This window comes from Perissodus microlepis, chromosome 9 (assembly GCF_051167445.1).
Source record: "Perissodus microlepis isolate ML-2025 ecotype Zambia chromosome 9, ASM5116744v1, whole genome shotgun sequence".
In the NCBI taxonomy this organism is placed as follows: Eukaryota; Metazoa; Chordata; class Actinopteri; order Cichliformes; family Cichlidae; genus Perissodus; species Perissodus microlepis.
In genome coordinates this window covers 33,043,316-33,065,190 of record NC_140469.1, presented here as the reverse complement: position 1 = coordinate 33,065,190, position 21,875 = coordinate 33,043,316, and the positions used below count along the sequence as shown (strand labels likewise).

The 21,875-nt window shown below is 42.1% G+C and overlaps 1 pseudogene across 1 annotated transcript in view; it reads right to left on the bottom strand.

The window, feature by feature from the left end:
- Positions 1–4,257: 4,257 nt before the first annotated feature.
- LOC146380912 (NLR family CARD domain-containing protein 3-like) overlaps positions 4,258–21,875 on the bottom strand; it is a 36,969-nt pseudogene continuing 19,351 nt past the window's right edge. Inside the window, exons 7-10 of the transcript XR_014801345.1 lie at positions 15,540–15,610; positions 15,332–15,341; positions 14,578–14,751; positions 4,258–4,545 (exon numbers count right to left, since the gene is read on the bottom strand). The product of XR_014801345.1 is annotated as an NLR family CARD domain-containing protein 3-like (transcript). The remainder of the gene's footprint in view (positions 4,546–14,577; positions 14,752–15,331; positions 15,342–15,539; positions 15,611–21,875) is intronic.

Here is a 21,875-nt window from a genome sequence, read left to right as displayed (position 1 = left end):
ATCTACATTGTAGCCACAGCCACCCTGGGGCGCACTGACAGAGTGTTGTTTTTGCTCACAGCGGAGAGTGCTTTCAAGCCTTTTCCATATCAGCCACGCCGCTTTGCTAGCTAAAATACCGGTGTCGGCACATAAGGCCGCTGTCATAGCCTGTCAACGACGTTGATTAGCTGCGTATATACGAATGTGAATCGTATTATTGGCTGGACTATGGGATAAAGTGGCATCGTTCTAATCCCATACAGGAGCAGCCAGTCACTTACTGACTAACACTGCAAAACAGAATTATTAAAGTATTACTTTTAATTTCAATTCAGGTTAGATTTTTTTACTGTGCGCAACGCAGATTTTCTGTGCGCAGAGACCGTGCCAGCAGTGCACAATTGCGCACGCGCGCAGCTTAGAGGGAACATTGCTAGTAACTACTAGTAACAACAAGTAACAATAACCAGCGACAACAAGTCACAACAACGAGTAACTACTAGTAACAACAAGTAACAACAACCAGCGATAACTAGTAAGAACAACGAGTAACAACAACCAGCGACAACTAGTCACAACAACAAGTAACTACTAGTAACAACAATCAGCAACAACAAGTAATAACAATGAGCAACAACTAGTAACAAGCAGTAACCAGGCCTCATGGGCCCAGCAGGCTGCTGATGCACCTTCAGTGAAGAATTGAGGGAGGTTAAATGATCGTGGTAATGAAAGAGATGGCGGGTCATCGTCAGGAAGGAATAAGTGTCTGCTTTCACTACAAGCCGCTGCTAACAGCTACCATATAGCTTTTAATTGTTGTTACATCCTGCAGTGCAGCTAAGCACCACCCCATCAACATGTATACCAGCCTAATTAGAACCTGCTTCCAATCAATAATCAAACTAAATGAAATATATGTGTATGCATGAGTGATCATGGTGGGCTGCCAGTCCAGCCCTGCCTGAACGGCTGTTTCAGGTACTCGCCTGCTTGTTGTTAGATTGAAACTGTTAGCTGTGAGTCACGAGCTTCGTCACATTTATATTATGATGATTTATAATCAGGCAGTTTCTGGCAGGAAGTTAATGAGGTTGCATCATTTCCACGTTCATAAGAAATTAAATTTGTAAACATTTTACAGTCGTGTTGAATTCGCTAATTCATTTATGAACTGCTTTGGTGCTTCAGTCACAGGTGTAACTATTTTATTTTGAGGACATTTTTAGGTCAGTACGGTGGCACAGTGATTAACACCACCAAGAAGCAAGAAGGTCCTGGCTGAGCCCTTTCTGTGTGGAGTTTGCATGTTCTCCCCATGTTTGCGTCTGTTCTTTCCGATACTTGGGGAGAACCCATGGTCGTCTGTCTCTCTATGTTAGACTGGCGACCTATCCAGGGTGTGCCCTGCCTCTTACCCTGTGGTAGCTGTGATAGGCTCCACCCTGCCATGACCCTGACAAGGATAAGCTAAAGAGAATGGACATGGAAACAGAGGGAGTTTGCTTGTCAGAGATCACCTCTTGTGTCCAACCCTTTCCAACATCTGGACCTGATTAACAACAACCTGCAGGTTTCAGGAGTGAAGTGTGGGTTTCCTGAGAGTGCTGAGCATCCTGATGGCAACAAGCAAATGTTCCATCATGAGTCACATGACTCAACAAGACGGCACAAACACGGTCATCGAGACAGAGAGTAACATATTTCCCAGCATGCCCTTCTGGCATTGAAGCTTTCAGAAAGGGCATATGTTTTAAGGGCTTTGTGTCATCTGTAGAGTTTTCTGTATATGCTTTCAAAGCCAAACAGTCCAAAATAGTTTAGGCTGTAAATGCTGCGCGTCATGGTTCATGTTTTCATGGTTCTCCCGCAGAACGTTCCTTTCCCATTAGTGGACTTCTTGCTGCACTTCATAAATCTGACCTTGAGCTATAAAGTCTGAAATTTTATGGACGAAGACACGACGTGTGAAAGTCTGAAAGATGTGGGAGCACTTATTGAAAAACTAAGGGAACTTATTTTTATGCTGACACCATTATGGATATGATTTATGGTGATCTACTTTTATGATGCTGCTTGTATTCACTTTGTTTTTTCCTATTCTTCTGCGATATGGTTTGACACAGAGGAATCAGAGGGGATCATGGAAAATGCCTTCCTGAGTCCATGTGACCTCACATTTTGCGATGAGATGAGATGATGAGATGATGAGATGAGATAGCCTTTATTTGTCAGTTGCAGGTCTTTTGCCCACAACTGAGTAGACCGAGTAGACTTGCAGAAAAATATATTTGTTTACCGGTAAACTGGATCGAACTTGATGTGCTAATGGACATTTTTCTGACCTACAGGTCAGGTTTTGTTCCCTCCCTTTGAATTAATCTTCTTCATATTGAAGTGGCGAGCCGGTAGGACCATTCTTTGTTTTCCCCTCTTTTCCCCCACTTAGCCGTCTTTGGATTACGGACATATATTCCCCACTGTATGAAGCTGGACCCTAAGGAGGAATACCTTAAAAGTGAACTTTAAAAAGAAAAGGACCAAAAAGGACTCTTAGCAAAAGGACTCTTGCACAAAAAAATCACAGGATTGACTTATCATTTAATTGTGGACATTTATGTTGTGTGTTGTATTAATTATTTTGTTCCATTTCCCCCTTTCCCCCATTTATTCAATATATTTTTGGTACAAGATATTGCAGTCTTTGGTCTCATCATTCACACCATCTAGGCTCCATAAAGAACTATTTCTTCTGCGCGTCAGTCAGTCAACTCATCCCTTGAAATAAAACTAGTCCTTATATAACTTTGCGTTACACAAGTCTTTTGCCCACAACCGAGTTGACAGACCTTGCCGACCGTACATACAATACACAAACATCACATTGGGGAGACAGGTCAGGCTAGGTAGCGAGGAAAAAAAACATCGAAATGTGTAACACAGAAGGATAATACAGGAATGCACAGATATCAACACACCATAGCACAATAAACACAGACAGCAACATGGGAAAGAGTTCCAGTGTGTACATCTGATCTGGGACCGCTGCAATCTTTCGACTGCGCCTCCAACTGACCCGATGTCCACATCAGAGGGGAGGTAAGCGTTGGAGGTGGCGTTGGATCCGGGGTAGGGAGGGTGATGCGTCAGTGAGTGCTTATCAGTATCAGTATATGTATGTGTGTGCGTGTCCATAGTAAACAGTCTTCCAGCCAACCCAGGTGGCCTTGCATGGAATGGGAAAGAACAGTCTAAACACAGTCGTTATCAGGGAGTTTTTGTTCGGCTCCAGCCTTGAGCCCACAGCTGGCGCCGAAGGGGTAGCCGGATTATGATGGTAATTTTTCTTTTGCGACAACTCATGAGAATTTCAAAGCTTTTCTTTAACACTCCGACACTGGTCTCTCAATCTCCCGTTGGAGAACCGCAAGCTTCCCGATGATGGTATCAAACTTCCTGGTGTTTTCATTCTTTTGCCCAAACAGCCGATTCTGAGAACTCACAACTGCAGTGAGGTGTTCCGTGATGCAATCCAACTTTCGCTCAAGGGTGTTATTTTGAGCAGGCCTCTCCTTGATGCATCCCAATATACGTTCAGAGGTGTTATTCTGAGTATTCACGGCAGCTGTAAGCGCCTCCAAGCTCTTAACCATTCTGCTTTCGAGTCCGTTCTGAGAAGTCGCGCCTCGTTCCATCATTTCAATCCCAGCAGGCAGCCTTGGGGGGGTTTGAACAGCCGGTTCCGCTTTCTTAATTCTCAGATAAGCCAGGGCCAAGCCAGCTCTGATCAGCAAGAACCCTGTTATCATGGTTCCGAATAGGTAGATATCTTCAGCGTCCTCGATCGACAGTCCCGCCAGGCACACGACCCTCCATTTCTGCCACCCGTCCATCGTGTATCTGGCAGGGAAAGTCCCTCCAGGGCACTCGGGCTCTCCCGAGCCCAGACTTCTCGTTGAGAAAAGGGTGTCAATAGCATTCAGAGACCAGTTGATCAAATCCATAATTCTCTTTAGGTTCAGACTGTGAGAGAGTGTTCCAGGGAAAGTAATACAAAAAAAACACGAGATTAGACAAGGACATAAGCAGGGAAGATAAGGGAGAGGAGAAAAAGTGCGTCCCCCTCCTCCGAGAGCCAAAGAAAGAAAAAAATGTTGATGATACCATCAACAGTATTGTTTCTCCTCCAACTCAACATGCTGTGTTACTTTCTGATGAAGATTGTAATACTTTTATTACATGTGGACCCCATCAGAGACCATGTTATGGCTTTCCACAGGGGTTCCCTGTTTCCACAGGTACACTCGTGACATCAGATTTAAAGATCACAACTTGATTCATGTTAAATTTAAGAATAATGTTTATTTACATTTTTATTCTGAACTTTTCTTCTGCTTCACTAGTTCAGTGTTTGGGGCTGGAGCAGTGGTGAGAGAAAGGGTCCATGTCAGGACACATCACTATAACAGGGCTCTAAAAACAAGCTGCTGCTGTTTCAACCTCTCTGGATCACCAGGACACAGCTCCTCTTCTCTCAGTGAGCCAGTCTATGGATACCCCCACCTGCAAGAGAAGAAAGAAGAGCAGAGGAGATAAATGAGTGTTTCCAGAGACTCTTCATCAGCTGTCAGTCAGTCCCACCAAGCTCTTGGTGGCGCTGTCACTTGGTGTTCGCTTCAGATACCTTCTGTTTTCATAGTATAATCTTCATGTGCTCAATCCGAAGCACACTCTCTGTGTACTCACTCCCTAATTTATAGCCGAAGTACTCACTCACTGCGTCTCTACTGTTTCGCTTGCTTAGTTTAGCTCGTAGCCAACTCGCTAGCAGCATGGCCTATTCACCTGTCCCTTCACCTGTCCTCCTCCACGAGGAGGTGGAACAGCTGTGATTTTTAAAAAGACATTTTTATGCCAGATGACCTCTTCAAGCTGTTAGAATTCTTTTGAGATGATCATGATAAAAATTGCAAGTGATCAGTCCATGGACAGTATCTTAATTTATCGTCCACCTGGGTCTGCTGCATCTTTTCTGGCAGACTTGCAAGAAATGTTTTAACTTCCACTAATAAACTTGGAAAGGTTATCATTGTTAGAGACTTCAACATTCATGCAGAAGACTCATCAAATAGTACCACTAAGAGGTTCCTGAGCATCATGGACTCTTTTAATTTTGTTCAGCATGTATCAGGCCCTCCTCACACTGCTGGGCACACTCTGGACTTGGTCTTCACTTATGGCATTTCCCTTGACCACTTGAATTTAAATGATGTTGTTTTTAGCAACCATAAGTCAGTCTCTTTTAATGTGTCTCTTCCCCAAGGTTTTATTAGGTGCAGGCACTTTATTGATGGCTCTGTTATTTCTAAATTTTCTTCCCTTTTTGATCCTAAGACTTCTTTTGACGATGTTGAGCACCATACTAACTCTTTTAATGAACACTGTCTTGCCATTCTCAATCAGGTTGCTCCTTTCAAAACTAGGCATTGCTCTATTAGTTCCCGCACACCCTGGTTAAATAATCAGTCTCGTGGTCTTCGACGCTCCTGACGAAAAGCAGAGAATCTCTGGAAGTCCACCGGCCTGGTTGTCTATCGTGAGCACCTCATAGATCTTCTTCACTTATATAACGAATCCATGAAATAGGCTAGATCCTCTTATTTCAATAATCTTATAAATGGTCATAAGAATAACTCAAGAATTCTGTTTGATGAGATGAGATGAGATGATGAGATAGCCTTTATTTGTCAGTTGCAAGTGTAACCCATATCAACTACTCCCTGTCACATGACCCACGTCAGCTGATTTGAGGTCCCTTTCTTGATTGGCTCCTTCCACGTCGCGGCAACTTTGAAAACCGGCTGTGGAGGGATACTTCCGGGTTCGACTCCTGCTGTGGCTGTAAGCTTATGGCATTTAGAACGGTGTTGGAAAACAAAGCGTTTTCTCCCCTCAATTCATTTCACCTCAGCGGTAAGTGTCCTTAATATCTTTCAACCTTTGGTTGTCAGTAGCCAGTCGATCATTTTCGCGATTAAAGAATGACTTTGTGCGGCGGTGTTCCCACCGCGAGCGGAACTCTGGTTCAAAAACCGCTGTTTTTGAACACTTTTATTTACTTAAGCATTTTAATGGGCTTACTTTGAAACAAAGTGCGATTGAATGATTATTGTTATGTGTTGCCTTGAATTTGGCTATGCTGTCTGTTAGACAGTTGTTTTTCTTTATTGTTGTTTTTGTATTATTTGTAGCGAACGCTACTGGAATGTATAGATTAAGCTACGTAGCCAAGATGATTAATAATTTAACTGTTGTACATTGATTGATGATGATTTATGATTTGCATTGTTACATAGACTTGCAGAAAAATATATTTGTTTACCGGTAAACTGGATCGAACTTGATGTGCTAATGGACATTTTTCTGACCTACAGGTCAGGTTTTGTTCCCTCCCTTTGAATTAATCTTCTTCATATTGAAGTGGCGAGCCGGTAGGACCATTCTTTGTTTTCCCCTCTTTTCCCCCACGGACATATATTCCCCACTGTATGAAGCTGGACCCTAAGGAGGAATACCTTAAAAGTGAACTTTAAAAAGAAAAGGACCAAAAAGGACTCTTAGCAAAAGGACTCTTGCACAAAAAAATCACAGGATTGACTTATCATTTAATTGTAGACATTTATGTTGTGTGTTGTATTAATTATTTTGTTCCATTTCCCCCTTTCCCCCATTTATTCAATATATTTTTGGTACAAGATATTGCAGTCTTTGGTCTCATCATTCACACCATCTAGGCTCCATAAAGAACTATTTCTTCTGCGCGTCAGTCAGTCAACTCATCCCTTGAAATAAAACTAGTCCTTATATAACTTTGCGTTACACAAGTCTTTTGCCCACAACCGAGTTGACAGACCTTGCCGACCGTACATACAATACACAAACATCACATTGGGGAGACAGGTCAGGCTAGGTAGCGAGGAAAAAAAACATCGAAATGTGTAACACAGAAGGATAATACAGGAATGCACAGATATCAACACACCATAGCACAATAAACACAGACAGCAACATGGGAAAGAGTTCCAGTGTGTACATCTGATCTGGGACCGCTGCAATCTTTCGACTGCGCCTCCAACTGACCCGATGTCCACATCAGAGGGGAGGTAAGCGTTGGAGGTGGCGTTGGATCCGGGGTAGGGAGGGTGATGCGTCAGCGAGTGCTTATCAGTATCAGTATATGTATGTGTGTGCGTGTCCATAGTTCAGCTGAGACAGTGTCCTTCGCCCCGCCAGGCTAAGTAAACAGTCTTCCAGCCAACCCAGGTGGCCTTGCATGGAATGGGAAGGAACAGTCTAAACACAGTCGTTATCAGGGAGTTTTTGTTCAGCTCCAGCCTTGCAGCTGGCGCCAAAGGGGTAGCCGGATTATAATGGTAATTTTTCTTTTGCAAACAACTCATGAGAATTTCAAGCTGTTTTTAACACTTCGACACTGGTCTCTCAATCTCCCGTTAATAGCTGCGAGTTTCTCCATGATGTTATTAGCCGTCGATTCTGTGGTCTTTTCACTCTTTTTTGCTCACATAGCAGATTCTGAGACCTCACGACCGCAGCCAACTGATCCGAGATGTAATCCAGCTTCCGCCCAGAGATGTTGTTCTGAGTTGATTCTTACCGGATGTAATCCAGCATATATATGCTCAAAGGTGTTATTCTGAGCATTCACTGCAGTTGTAAGCGCCTCCAAGCTCTTAACCATGCTGCCTTCAGTGAGCCCTTTCTGAGAAGTCGCACCTGTCGTTCCAATCCCAGCGGGCAGCCTTGTGGGGGTTTGAACAGCCGGTTTTCGCTGTCTTAATTCTCCAACAAGCCAGGGCCAAGCCAGCTCCGATCAGCAAGAACCCTGTTATCATGGTTCCGAATAGGTACATATCTTCAGCATCCTCGATCGACAGTCCCGCCAGGCCATCGATCCTCCATTTCTGCCACCCGTCCATCGTGTATCTGGCAGGGAAAGTCCCTCCAGGGCACTCGGGCTCTCCCGAGCCCAGACTTCTCGTTGAGAAAAGGGTGTCAATAGCATTCAGAGACCAGTTGATCAAATCCATAATTCTCTTTTAGGTTTTAGACACAGACTGTGAGAGGGTGTTCCAGGGAAAGTAATACAAAAAAGACACGAGACTAGACAAGGACATAAGAACTAGCAGGGAAGATAAGGGAGAGAAGAAAAAGTGCGTCCGCCTCCTCCGAGAGCCAAAGAAAGAAAAAAATGTTGATGATACCATCAACAGTATTGTTTCTCCTCCAACTCAACATGCTGTGTTACTTTCTGATGAAGATTGTAATACTTTTCTCCATCACTTTGTAAATAAGGTGACGGACCTGAGATCCAAAATCTCCTCAAGTGCCTCCCCTTATGAAGATGCCCCTTGGTGTTTTGGGTCATTTAATTCCTTTTCTCCAATCACACTTAATGACTTAATTACAGTGATAGGTAAAATGAAATCCTCTTCATGCTCTTTAGATATATTACCTCCCTCTGTCCTGTCTGGGACTCTCACCAGCATTGGTCCCACATTGCTATCCATCATCAACAGTTCACTGAGGCAAGGCTGTGTTCCATCTTATTTTAAACATGCTGAGGTAACTCCTCTATTGAAAAAACAGAATCTAGATCTCTACTAGTAATTACCGGCCTATTTCAAAATTGCCATTTTTAAGCAAATTACTGGAAAAAATTGTAGAAAGTCAGTTCAGGTCCTTACTATGCAGATTACAGATTGCTGACCCTTTTCAGTCTGGCTTTCAAAAGCAGCACTCCACTGAGACCGCTCTCTTAAGGGTCTATAATGATTTATTAATAACTTGTTCTAGCAAGCGTGCTCACATTACTCCCATTTTATATTCTTTACATTGGCTCCCAATAGATTTTAGAATTCATTTTAAAATTCTTGTTTTAACATACAGAGCACTAAATGGCCAGGCCCCAGATTATTTATCCAAGCTTCTTATAAAATACATTGCTGCTTGTTGTCTTCACTCACAGGCTCAGAGTTTGTTGGTTGTTCCCCGTACACGACTGAAGACGAAAGGGGACAGAGCCTTTCAGTCTGTGGCACCAAGGCTTTGGAACAGTCTACCACCACAATTACGTTTGGTTGACTCTGTGGAATCCTTTAAAAAGCAGTTAAAAACTTTATTATTTAAAAAGGCCTTCTGTTAATCAACACTTTTGAATTGTTTTGAATTTACATTGTTTATATTATCTATTTTATTACTTAATGTCTGTGAGGGTTCTCAGTCATCCAGGTCATCGTAGTCAAAGGAGCTTGCAAAGAAAAGCGTCTGGACTTCTTTAAGTTACTTGAAGACGTTTCACCTCTCATCCGAGAAGCTTCTTCAGTTCTAAGGTCAAAAAAATTATTGACCGCCTTACATATCACCGCCTTTACCCAGGGGAGGATAAGAAGGACAGACGCAACAACATTGTCATCCCCTATGTAGCCGGTGTATCAGAAAAACTTAGGAGAATTTTCTCCAAGCATGACATCCCGGTGCATTTCAGACCCAGCAACACGCTCAGACAAAAACTGGTTCACCCGAAAGACAAAACGCCAAAACACAGACTTAACAATGTGGTGTATGCTGTACAGTGCAGCGAGAAATGCCCAGACCTCTACATTGGAGAGACCAAACAGTCACTTCACAAGCGCATGGCACAACACAGAAGAGCCACCTCCACAGGACAAGACTCAGCAGTCCATCTGCATCTTAAGGATAAAGGACACTCTTTCGAGGATGCCAATGTTCACATTTTGGACAGAGAGGACAGATGGTTTGAAAGAGGAGTGAAAGAAGCCATCTATGTCCACTGTGAGCGACTATCTTTGAACAGAGGCGGGGGTTTACGACACCAACTCTCTGCCATCTATAATCCAGTTTTGAGATCCCTTCCCAGACGCCTTAACGCCCACTCACATCCTGGGCCATCTGACCTCAGGAATTCGCATGATAAGGTGGAGCCAGGTTTCACAATGAACACACCCGAAACTCTGACTGATTGGGACCCACACCCAGTTTCACACCTTGGCTCAGGCGATTAGAGGATCATCAGGGGGTCCTTTTGTCCCTCTGTGGGGGGATACTCCCACTAGGTTTATATCTGGGACTCTCCACCATTTGACCATAGAACTGAAGAAGCTTCTCAGATGAGAGGTGAAACGTCTTCAAGTAACTTAAAGAAGTCCAGACGCTTTTCTTTATTACTTAATGTTTTCTTTATTTTTACCTCAGCGCTTTGTGAATGCCTGTCTACAAAAAGTGCTTTATAAATAAACCTTACTTACTTACTTACTCCTGCACTTTCCTGCTCATTGTGTCAGATGTTTAGTTACTCCTCAGCCTCCTTTAGCTGTAGTGATACTTGTAACAAATGTAGCATATTTGCAGCTCTGGAGGCCAGGATTACTGATTGATACACCCGTAGCTAGCCAGGCCCCTGGAGCTGGTGCAGCCGAAGATAGCGTAGGCCTCGCTAGCTGTTCCCCGGCAGACCCCAAGCAGCTGGGGGCTGTTTTTCCCCACTCGGCGACACACCCGCCTGAGGTCAAACATGGCATTTAATCTGTTATTAGACTCAATTGGCTTCTCTCAAAATGTAAAAGAACCCACCCACCACTTTAACCACACTCTAGATCTTGTTTTAACATATGGCATAGAAACTGAACATTTAACAGTGTTTCCTGAAAACCCTCTCCTGTCTGATCATTTTCTGATAACATTTACATTTACAATAATTGATTACACAGCAGTGGGGAGTAGACTTCACCACAGTAGATGTCTTTCTGAAAGCGCTGTAACTAAGTTTAAGAATATAATCCACCCACTGTTATCATCTTCAATGCTCTGTACCAACATAGAGCGGAGCAGCTATCTGAACACTACTCCAACAGAGGTCGATTATCCTGTTAATAACTTTACGTCCTCACTACGTAAGACTGTGGATACTGTAGGTCCGGTGAAAACTAAGACCTCAAACCAGAAGTACCTGACTCCGTGGTATAATTCTCAAACACATAGCTTAAAGCAGATAACTCATAAGCTGGAGAGGAAATGACATGTCACAAATTTAGAAGATCATCACTTAGCCTGGAGAAATACTTTGTTGCTTTATAAGAAAGCCCTTACCAGTGATTACCAATAATCATCCCATAAATGTAATATTATCTACAGCTACTTTCAGTACCATTGATATTCATTTAGACTCTTTTTCTCCAATTGATCTTTCTGAGTTAAGTTCAACAATTACTTCCTCCAAATCATCAACGTGTCTTTTAGGCCCCATTCCTACAAAACTGCTCAAAGATGTCCTGCCATTAATTAATGGTTCAAGCTTAAATATGATCAACCTATCTCTAATAATCGGCTATGTACCACAGGCCTTCAAGCTGGCTGTAGTTAAACCTTTACTCAAAAAGCATCTCTAGACTCAGCAGTCTTAACTAATTATAGGCCAATCTCCAACCTTCCTTTCATATCAAAAATCCTTGAAAGTTGTCAAACAGCTAACAGATCATCTGCAGAGGAATGGCTTATTGGAAGAGTTTCAGTCAGGTTTCAGAGCTCATCACAGCACAGAAACAGCTTTAGTGAAGGTTACAAATGATCTTCTTATGGCCTCTGACAGTGGACTCATCTCTGTGCTTGTCCTGCTAGACCTCAATGCAGTGTTCGATACTGTCGACCACAATATCCTATTAGAGCGATTAGGACACGCTGTAGGTATTACAGGTACTGTGCTGCAGTGGTTTGTATCATATCTGTGTAATAGACTCCAATTTGTCAACTATGGAGTTCCACAGGGTTCAGTGCTAGGACCAATTCTATTTACATTATACAAGCTTCCCTTAGGCAGCATCATTAGAAGACATAGCATACATTTACACTGCTATGCAGATGACACCCAGCTCTATCTGTCCATGAAGCCAGATAACACACACCAATTAGTTAAATTGCAGGAATGCCTTAAAGACATAAAGACCTGGATGGCCGCTAACTTTCTCCTTCTTAATTCAGATCAAACTGAGGTTATTGTACTCGGCCCTGAAAATCTTAGAAATATGGTATCTAACCAGATTCTTACTCCGGATGGCATTACCTTGGCCTCCAATAATACTTTGAGGAACCTTGGAGTCATTTCTGACCAGGACATGTCCTTTAACGCACATATTAAACAAATATGTAAGACTGCTTTCTTCCATTTGCACAACATCTCTAAAATTAGAAATATCCTGTCTCAGAGTGACGCTGAAAAACTAGTTCATGCATTTATCACTTCCAGGCTGGACTACTGTAATTCATTATTATCAGGAAGTCCTAAAAACTCCCTGAAAAGCCTTCAGTTAATCCAAAATGCTGCAGCAAGAGTCCTGACAGGGACTAGAAAGAGAGAGCAGATTTCTCCTGTATTGGCTTCCCTTCATTGGCTTCCTGTTAAATCCAGAATTTAATTCAAAATCCTGCTCCTCACATACAAGGTCTTAAATAATCAGGCCCCATCTTATCTTAATGACCTTGTAGTACCATATCACCCTATTAGAGCACTTCGCTATCACACTGCAGGCCTACTTGTTGTTCCTAGAGTATTTAAAAGTAGAATGGGAGGGAGAGCCTTCAGTTTTCAGGCCCCTCTTCTGTGGAACCAGCTTCCAGTTTGGATTCAGGAGACAGACACTATCTCTACTTTTAAGATTAGGCTTCAAACTTTCCTTTTTGCTAAAGCATATAGTTAGGGCTGGACCAGGTGACCCTGAATCCTCCCTTAGTTATACTGCAATAGACGTAGGCTGCTGGGGGATTCCCATGATGCATTGAGTTTTTCCTTTCCAGTCACCTTTCTCACTCACTATGTGTTAACAGACCTCTCTGCATTGAATCATACTTGTTATTAATCTCTGTCTCTCTTCCACAGCATGTCTTTATCCTGTCTTCCTTCTCTCAGCCCAACCGGTCGCAGCAGATGGCCCTGCCCCTCCCTGAGCCTGGTTCTGCCGGAGGTTTCTTCATGTTAAAAGGGAGTTTTTCCTTCCCACTGTGGCCAAAGTGCTTGCTCATAGGGGGTCATATGATTGTTGGGTTTTTCTCTGTATCTATTATTGTAGGATCTACTGTACAATATAAAGCGCCTTGAGGCGACTGTTGTTGTGATTTGGCACTATATAAATAAAATTGAATAGAAAATTTAATTGTTTGATCAACATGGAGGCTGTCACTGAACAGTACTGACAGAAGGACACAGACATAAACATGATTCGTAGACTTCAGCAGAGCTTCTGCCCACATAGCAAAATTGGTATGGCCCAGATCTGGCCCACGCAATGTGCTTACACATGGCTCACATACCGCAAAGAATGACGTCCCTTTGGTGGCCCAGATCTGGTTTGCCAAAGGTGGCCCAGACATAGGCCAGCACAAGGCCAGTTGCAGATACACTGGTGGTCCTTTGCTGGCCCATGCGTGGATTACCTCTGGCAAACCTGATCTGGGCCACCAAAGGGCCGTCATTCTTTATGGTATGTGGGCCATGTGTAAGTTCTGTGCAGCCACGGGCCAATTGCAGACACAGAGCTGGCCCTGTGCTGGCCCAGAACAGTTTCACCTCTGGCCCCAGATGTCAGCCTAATGTGTACCTTAATCAAGCCATGTAATAACAACATGCCGGAACATAATAGTGCAAAAGTAACATGACGAAACTCTGTTCAGACAGTGAATGGACTGATTCTTATATAGCGCTTTTCTACTCTCCTGGATTACTCAAAGTGCTCTATACAACATGCCACATTCACACACTTTCTCTAAACTCAGTGCTTCCCTAACTGCATTCATACACATTCACACATCAGACAAGCAGACTGGAGGAGCCAGGGCTCAAACCATTAACCTTCCGATCACTAGGTGACCTGCTCTTCCTCCTGAGCTACAGCCACCCAGTGGTAAACACGCGTAAACCCTTACTGGGTTTTGGATAAAGTGTACACTCACAAACCTGTCAAGGCTGCATTTGAAATGTTGGCTACCATAGCAGTATAGTATTGCAACATGGCATTTGGGTTTTCTAACTAAAATAGGAAAATAGGAACATAAATACTGCCATCATTGCCAGACCTGGCCCACATCTGGTTGACATACACCCTGCCATGACATCAGTCAGTCAGAAGTGCCAGCTTGACACCAGATCCGGGCCAGACGTGTCTGCTATGTGGGTGGTCTGTATGACGACCACATGGTTACTAAATGTAAGGATGGTTCTCTGTAATAAGAGCCAGTGATTTGCAGTCTTGTCACTTGTTGTCACAGTTTTGAGTCATACTGTGACAACGTTAAAACTGATCAGCTGTTAAGGCATGAAATGAGAGAACAAACAGTATGAGATTAGATTTGATGCTCTTACAGTTTGATGAATGATGATTACTTTTTATAAGGCTTCAGTGAGAAGCCTCCAACTTTACAAGAAACACTGGATCTTTGTTTCATACTGACTGTGTTTAGTACAATACTGCTGACAGCACCACCCACTCACTCCAACAGTTTACGTACTGCAGAGTTTCCAGTCTGTAGTCTAGACTCTCCTGAAGATCAACCAGCTCAGACAGATCTGGATTCTGCAGGTCATTGTAGCACAGGTCCAGCTCTCTCAGATGGGAAGGGTTGGACTTCAGAGCTGCTGCCAGATAATTACAGCTGATCTTTGACAAACCACAGCTCAACAATCTGTATAAAGAATGAAAGATGTAAGTTTATTAGACAAACTTCAAACAACAGCTTCATACAGTCTTCAGGAAACTTCAATAAAGTTATAGAAAATACTTTTTTTTCCCCAATTCCCAATTCCTGTTCCATTTTAAAAATATAAATGGATGCTTTTAAAAAACCCTAAAAATGTAAATTAAAACCAAACAATGTTGAAACAATGGATTATATTCATGCTATTACAAACAAGCTAAACTACTGGTATGCTACCATTTAACAGAGGAGTCATCCCTACAACACAAAACCAAATTACTGTGCAGTAGGAAACACTTACAGAGAAGACCATCTGTCTTTATGTTTTCAGCAGAGAGTGAGAAACAAAGTGGGCTCAAACTTCCATGTGAGGACTAAATTTATAACTCATGCAATGTCTCGCAGATAAGAACATGAAGGAATGAGGGGCATTTTAATTTTTGCAAAAACACAATAGTATAATAATAATAATTAATGTGACCCCACAATGCCTCTGACAGGGTTGGCTGTCTATTTTTTAAACTATCAAATTATGAACAGGAGTGATGGGGTCTACAGTAAGTAAGACCTCATGACTCCTGTTCACACACAAAGTGAAAAAATGTGGTGACCCTTAAATTCATAATTTTATATATAAAAATATTACAGTGACTCAGATGTTAATGGATACAAAGAAAAGAAAAGAAAAGAAAAGAAAAGAAAATCATGAGGAGAAACTGAAGGTGAAAATCAAGTGTATGGATTTTTCTTCTTTGTTGAAGGTCTGAAATGTGAACTGGTGTGACTGGGTTTGGACTTCAGTGCTGAGACCAAAGAGCTGATGTCTGACAAACCACAGTAATCAAATCTGAATAAAGAATAAAAGATGGAGTTTTCTTTTCAATTTTGTGCATAAAATAATTTCATAACTTCATCAGAGATAAAGAAAATTCAACCCCTGTGTTACGTCTTCCTTGTCCTTTATGTGCTTCATGTCTGCATGTCTTTTGTTGTCAAGTTCATGTAGTCATGTCTGTGTTTCATTATGTTTCCTGTTTTATTTTGAAGAGGTCCTGTGTTACTGTGTTCATTGTGTTTAATTTTACACTTCCTCTGTGACGTTGTTATGTTCATTTGCTTCAGCTGTTTCCCCGTGTGTTTCCGCTTCCCTCATTATCCTCCTGTGTGTACTTAGTCCGTGTGTTTTCAGTCATTCCCTAGCTGTGTCCGAATTCAGGGGAAGGATGCCTCGAAGTACGTATTTTGAGGCAATGACGTCACAGCGACACGACGACGGCTGTCCGAATTCAAAGAGTACTCAAAATGTGGCGACAAATGCATCCTACTTTTCCGCGAATTTGAGGGTTAGCTGTGTCCAAATTCAAGGGAAGGATGCTTCGATTCCATATTTGGAAACAATGACGTCACAGGGACGTGACGAAGGCTGTCCGAATTCAAAGAGTACTCAAAATGTGCCGACAAATGCATCCTACTTTTCCCCAAATTTTAAGGATGTGTCCGATGTATCCTTCGTGTCCTACCATATCCCAGGATCCATTGCGGGCCATACCGGAGATTTTTTTCTGATAACAATGGTGGTCGAAGAGGAAAACACTTTCAAATGTAAGTATATGAAAATCTGGTTGTACAAAAGTTAAATTGTCATAGTGGCTGTGTTGTTAAGCTATGGGCATCTGCATTGTTTTTTTTTTTATTATTCAAATAACCCTAAACTAGCTTGTATGGTGGGTCCTGCGGTTTGTCATATATTGCCGCTTACATACAGCTAATTTTGATTTTTTCGAATTAATTTCTATGCTGTTATGTTGTGGGGAACAAAGGCCAAGCGGCTCATTCATTAAAGCGAGGAGAAAACGATTACCTCTTCACTTGGGTGAAGAATCGGGCCACTGTGTCATGGAGGTACAAGAATTAATCAATTTATACATCATATTGATATATATGAGTGCGGTTTTATTAACCCTCATGCTGTACAGCAGCGGTCCCCAACCTTTGTTGCGCCACAGACCGGTTACATTAGACACGGAGCGGCCTTTAATGTGTCGTGGAAAAATACGACAAAATAAAATGATCCGACCAAGACAAAAACTGTGTTATTTTGAAATTATATTAATAAACGCAAATTAACTGTGTAATTGTGTAACTTTATTAGCAGCGTCCTCCTGAAATGTGCCAACAGAGTAACATCCTCCTCTCTGCCCCTTAATGCGCCCCAGTCGCTATGGTAACGTGTAAATATTTCTTTCAAAATAAGACGCACAACTACAACACGGGAAAAGACCCAGGGAAACAGAGTTAATGATAAAAACCCTGAAAAACATAAATTTCACACCGGAGCCTCAACTCTCGTGGCCCGGTACCAAACGACTCACGGACCGCTGCTGTACAGAACCTGTGATGTCCAGACGGCGTTCCTCTGGTGTTCTGCTGTGAAAACGTTTGGATTTAGGGATTAACATAGTTGCCAGGGTTTCCTTTCTTCTTATTTGTTGTGTGTGATCAGGACAATACTGGAGAAGATGGGCCTGCAGGTGAAAGTCACCCCCTTGCAGGCCAGAAGAAATGGGAGAACTTCAAAAAATACAAAGTACGTATGTGTGTTATCAAGAAGATAATTCTTAAGAACACAAAGTAATAAATGTGCAATTACTAAGGGTTGTGTTGTTTTCATTTGTCTACTGTCATTTTTGATTTCCTCTGCCTTTAGGATTGCAAGTATCCAGGGTCAGGAGAGGGGGTCAGACCAAAACGACAGTGATGGGGGGGGGGGGGGGCAACCTCAACAGGGAAAAAGACACAGGAATGATGAGCTGCTAGACCTCATCAGAGAGGACATGAGGCAGCAAAGAGAGGCTGAGGAGAGGAGAGCAGGGAGAGGATGGACAGACTGTTTTCTCTTCTTGAAAGATCAATGCCAAAATGAGTTATGCATTAAGATATTTATTTATTTGAATATATTTGTTATGTTGTTAGACGTGTTGTGTTAGATTAAAGGTATTGTGTTATTAATAAATTGATTAAAACAAACAGTAATTGTCACTGAACTCAATTAGATTTACAGGCATTTTTAACATGTATGAACATAACGCTAACTTTGAACAATATTACATGGATATTTATTTGATAGCAATAAAGTAAATAACAATTAAACAAGAATATTTCAAATACACAGTATGTAAAGATGAAAAAATAATATTTACAGTTGTTCACACAGGATTAACCTGAGTGACCTGTTCCTGGACCGTTTCTTTTACAACTGTAATAGATTACAGGAAGTCTCTGGCAGGGTTGCTGAATCTGATGAAGCAAGATCAGATGTGGATGGGGTGCAGCAACTGAGACCTGCGGTTTGTCTTTTCTGGTCAACGAGTGGAGAATCACACAGGGTGGTCTGCAAAGAGAGCTTTAGGATGCTTCCTCCCACTGTCCACTGCATCGTCCATCCACAGGGTTTGCAGAGCTGGCTCACTCGTGGCTGCCACACCACTAAGATGTTTTCAGAAATATGCAAGCAGGAGATGGTGGATGCTATATTATTAGTATAATACTTTTAACTCTGTAGCAGACAACAGTTTGATAAAGTGCTATGTAAAAAAAACAAACAAACAAAAGATTAGATTCTATACGTTTCAAAGACATTTCGTTTATATATTTTATATGATACAGTACATGTGTAAGAATGACCGATGTTGTGCCAAAAAATGATTTCCGGTTTTTGCCCTGAACTGATTGCTGGTATTTAAACTGCTATAAAAAACTTGTTGGTCAATAATATGTGACAAATATGTCAAATGTTTCCCTCATTAATGATATCAAGTCACCTTGAGCCACCAGCAACATTCCTGTAACAAGGTAGAAGCTGCAATCAGTTTTTGGCAGTGATTTTTATATATCCTTTATTTATCCAGTTCCCAAAAAATTTTGTTGACATTAGAAAATTATTTTTTAAGAGTAATCTGGCCAGGAGGACAGCAGACAGCGCAACAAATATATAAATTGTACTTACATTATAACCAGAGTTATAAAGATACTTGAAAAACAGGTAATTATTATATATATGACCCCTTTGTAAACCATGTTCACCGAAGTCTATTTACCAACATACATAAAGATATTACACATATTACACACGGAAACATTGGAAATCAGTTTTGGCAGGCGAACACTTTTCTGGCACAACACCGGCAATAATTCAATTATCCATGTAATTAGCTGAGTAATTCCTAAATGTGTGTAAATGGTAAATGGTAAATGGCCTGCATTTGTATAGCGCTTTTCTAGTCCTTAAGGACCCCAAAGCGCTTTACACTACATTCAGTCATTCACCCATTCACACACACATTCACACACTGGCGATAGCAAGCTACATTGTAGCCACAGCTGCCCTGGGGCGCACTGACAGAGGCGAGGCTGCCGGACACAGGCGCCACCGGGCCCTCTGACCACCACCAGTAGGCAAACATGGGGTTAGTATCTTGCCCAAGGATATTTGGCATGCAGCCAGGAGGCAGCCTGGGATCGAACCACCGACCTTCTGATTAGTGGCTGACCTGCTCTGCCACCTGAGCTAAAGGAAATTATTTTACCTGGATATGATTGTCTCTGATGAGCCTAAGGTACAAAACATGCGGGCGACGCCAATAAGGCTTTCCTAGCTCCTCGAGAATTAAAAATGTACAAGAAACGGAGCGACATTTCTGGGTCCATTTTAAAGTTTTCTGTGGCGTCCTGTGGCGCTAGCGACCGGAAAAACAAGCAAGTAAGGGCAGATTTGAAGGCTAGAAGGCTGTCCACAGCCCATCTGTTATGTTGTATACTCATTGTTTGTCCACGTCGTGTCCCCAGGTATCCATGCCAGTTCTCCATGTTTAAGTTTTTTTCATGTTTTAGTTTAGGTTCACCCAGTTTAGGTTTTTGTTTAGTTTTTCCCATTCCTTTTGTTTGTATCTATTTTTGCCAGCCTTAATAAATGGCTTGTTTTTGTTAATCCACGTCACATTTCACGTTCTGTTTTGGTCTGCATTTGAGTCCTTTTTACAATACATACAGTCTGCCTCAGCCAGACTGTGACAGATGCAGTCTTCAAAAATCTTCAACAAAGTAATAGAAAATGCATTTTTCTCAGATTTATATCTATGGTCAGTGATGGGAATAAAAGTAAGGGCGCTCCTATTACCGTTACTTTTTTCAGTTACTAGTAATCTAACAAATTACTATTTCTATCGTTATCTCACATAGCAAAATTGGTATGGCCCGGATCTGGCCTACACGATGTGCTTACACATGGCCCACATACCGCAAAGAATGACAGGCCTTTAGTGGCCCAGATCTGGTTTGCCAGTGGTGGCCCAGACATAGGCCAGCACAAGGCCAGTTGCAGACACACTGCGGATTACCTCTGGCAAACCTGATCTGGGCCACCAAAGGGCCATCATTCTTTATGGTATGTGGGCCATGTGTAAGTTGTGTGCAGCCACGGGCCAGTTGCAGACACACTGCTGGTCCTGTGCAGGCCAAGACCAGTTTCAGCTCTGACCCCAGATGTCAGCCTAATGTGTACCTTAATCAAGCCATGTAATAACAACATGTGCCGGAACATAATAGTGCAAAAGTAACATGACGAAACTCTGTTCAGAGAGTGAATGGACTGATCCTTATATAGCGCTTTTCTACTCTCCTGGATTACTCAAAGTGCTCTATACCAGTGGTCCCCAACCCCTGGGCCTCGGACCGGTACCGGTCCGTGAGTCGTTTGGTACCGGGCCGCGAGAGTTGAGGCTCAGGTGTTAAATGTATGGTTTTCAGGGTTTTTATCGGTTTTCAGCGTTATTTTGTTATCGTTTTTATCGTTAACTCGGTTTTCCTGGGTCTTTCCACGTGTGTTATGAATAAATCTTCTTTTTTTCGGTAGCGGTACTAGTTTTATTTTGTTGTATTTATCCGCGACACATAAAAGGCCGGTGTGTGAAAATATTGTCGGGCATAAACCAGTCCGTGGCGCAAAAAAGGTTGGGGACCACTGTTCTATACGACATGCCACATTCACCTGGGCCACATAAACCAAACCATAATCGGGCCAGATGTGGCATGCCGTCACATAAACAGTTCCATCATTGCAGACCTGGCCCACATCTGGTTGACATAAGTAACGTTTATTTTATTTATTTATTAAGCAGTAGGCAGTCACAAAGCGCTGTACGCAAAGGTTAAAATAAAGAAAACATTAAGTAATAAAATAGACAATATAAACAATGTAAATTCAAAACAATTCAAAAGCATTGATTAACGGAAGGCCTGTTTAAATAATAAAGTTTTTAACTGCTTTTTAAAGGATTCCACAGAGTCAACCAAACGTAATTGTGGTGGTAGACTGTTCCAAAGCCTTGGTGCCACAGACTGAAAGGCTCTGTCCCCTTTCGTCTTCAGTCGTGTACGGGGAACAACCAACAAACTCTGAGCCTGTGAGCAAAGACAACGAGCAGCAGTGTATTTTATAAGAAGCTTGGATAAATAATCTGGGGCCATTTAGTGCTCTGTACGTTAAAACAAGAATTTTAAAATGAATTCTAAAATCTATTGGGAGCCAATGTAAAGAATATAAAATGGGAGTGATGTGAGCTCGCTTGCTAGAACGAGTTAGTAGCCTGGCTGCTGCATTTTGTATAGCTTGGAGGCAAGAAAGAGATGATTTGTCCAAGCTGGTAAACAGGGCATTACAATAATCTAAATGCGATCACTCAAATGCATGAACAATTTTTTCTAATTCAGCTGAGGAAACCATATGTCGGAGTTTAGAGATATTCCTTAAATGAAATAAACAGGAACCAAAGACTTTACATGTGAGTCAAGGCCCAGAGAAGAGTCAAATATTACTCCAAGATTTCAAATATTAGACTTGGCAGAAGGACAGAAAGAGGCAAGAACCTGACTGTAGTTCAGGATGTAGTTCAGAAGGAGCTACAATCATGGTCTGTGTTTTATTTTTGTTTAATACAAGGTAATTGTTAGAAAGCCAATCAGAGATTTGAGTTAAACACTGGACTAGGGTGGACAGCCTATCCAGCTGGTGAGGCTTAAAGGACATATACAGCTGAATGTCATCAGCATAGAAA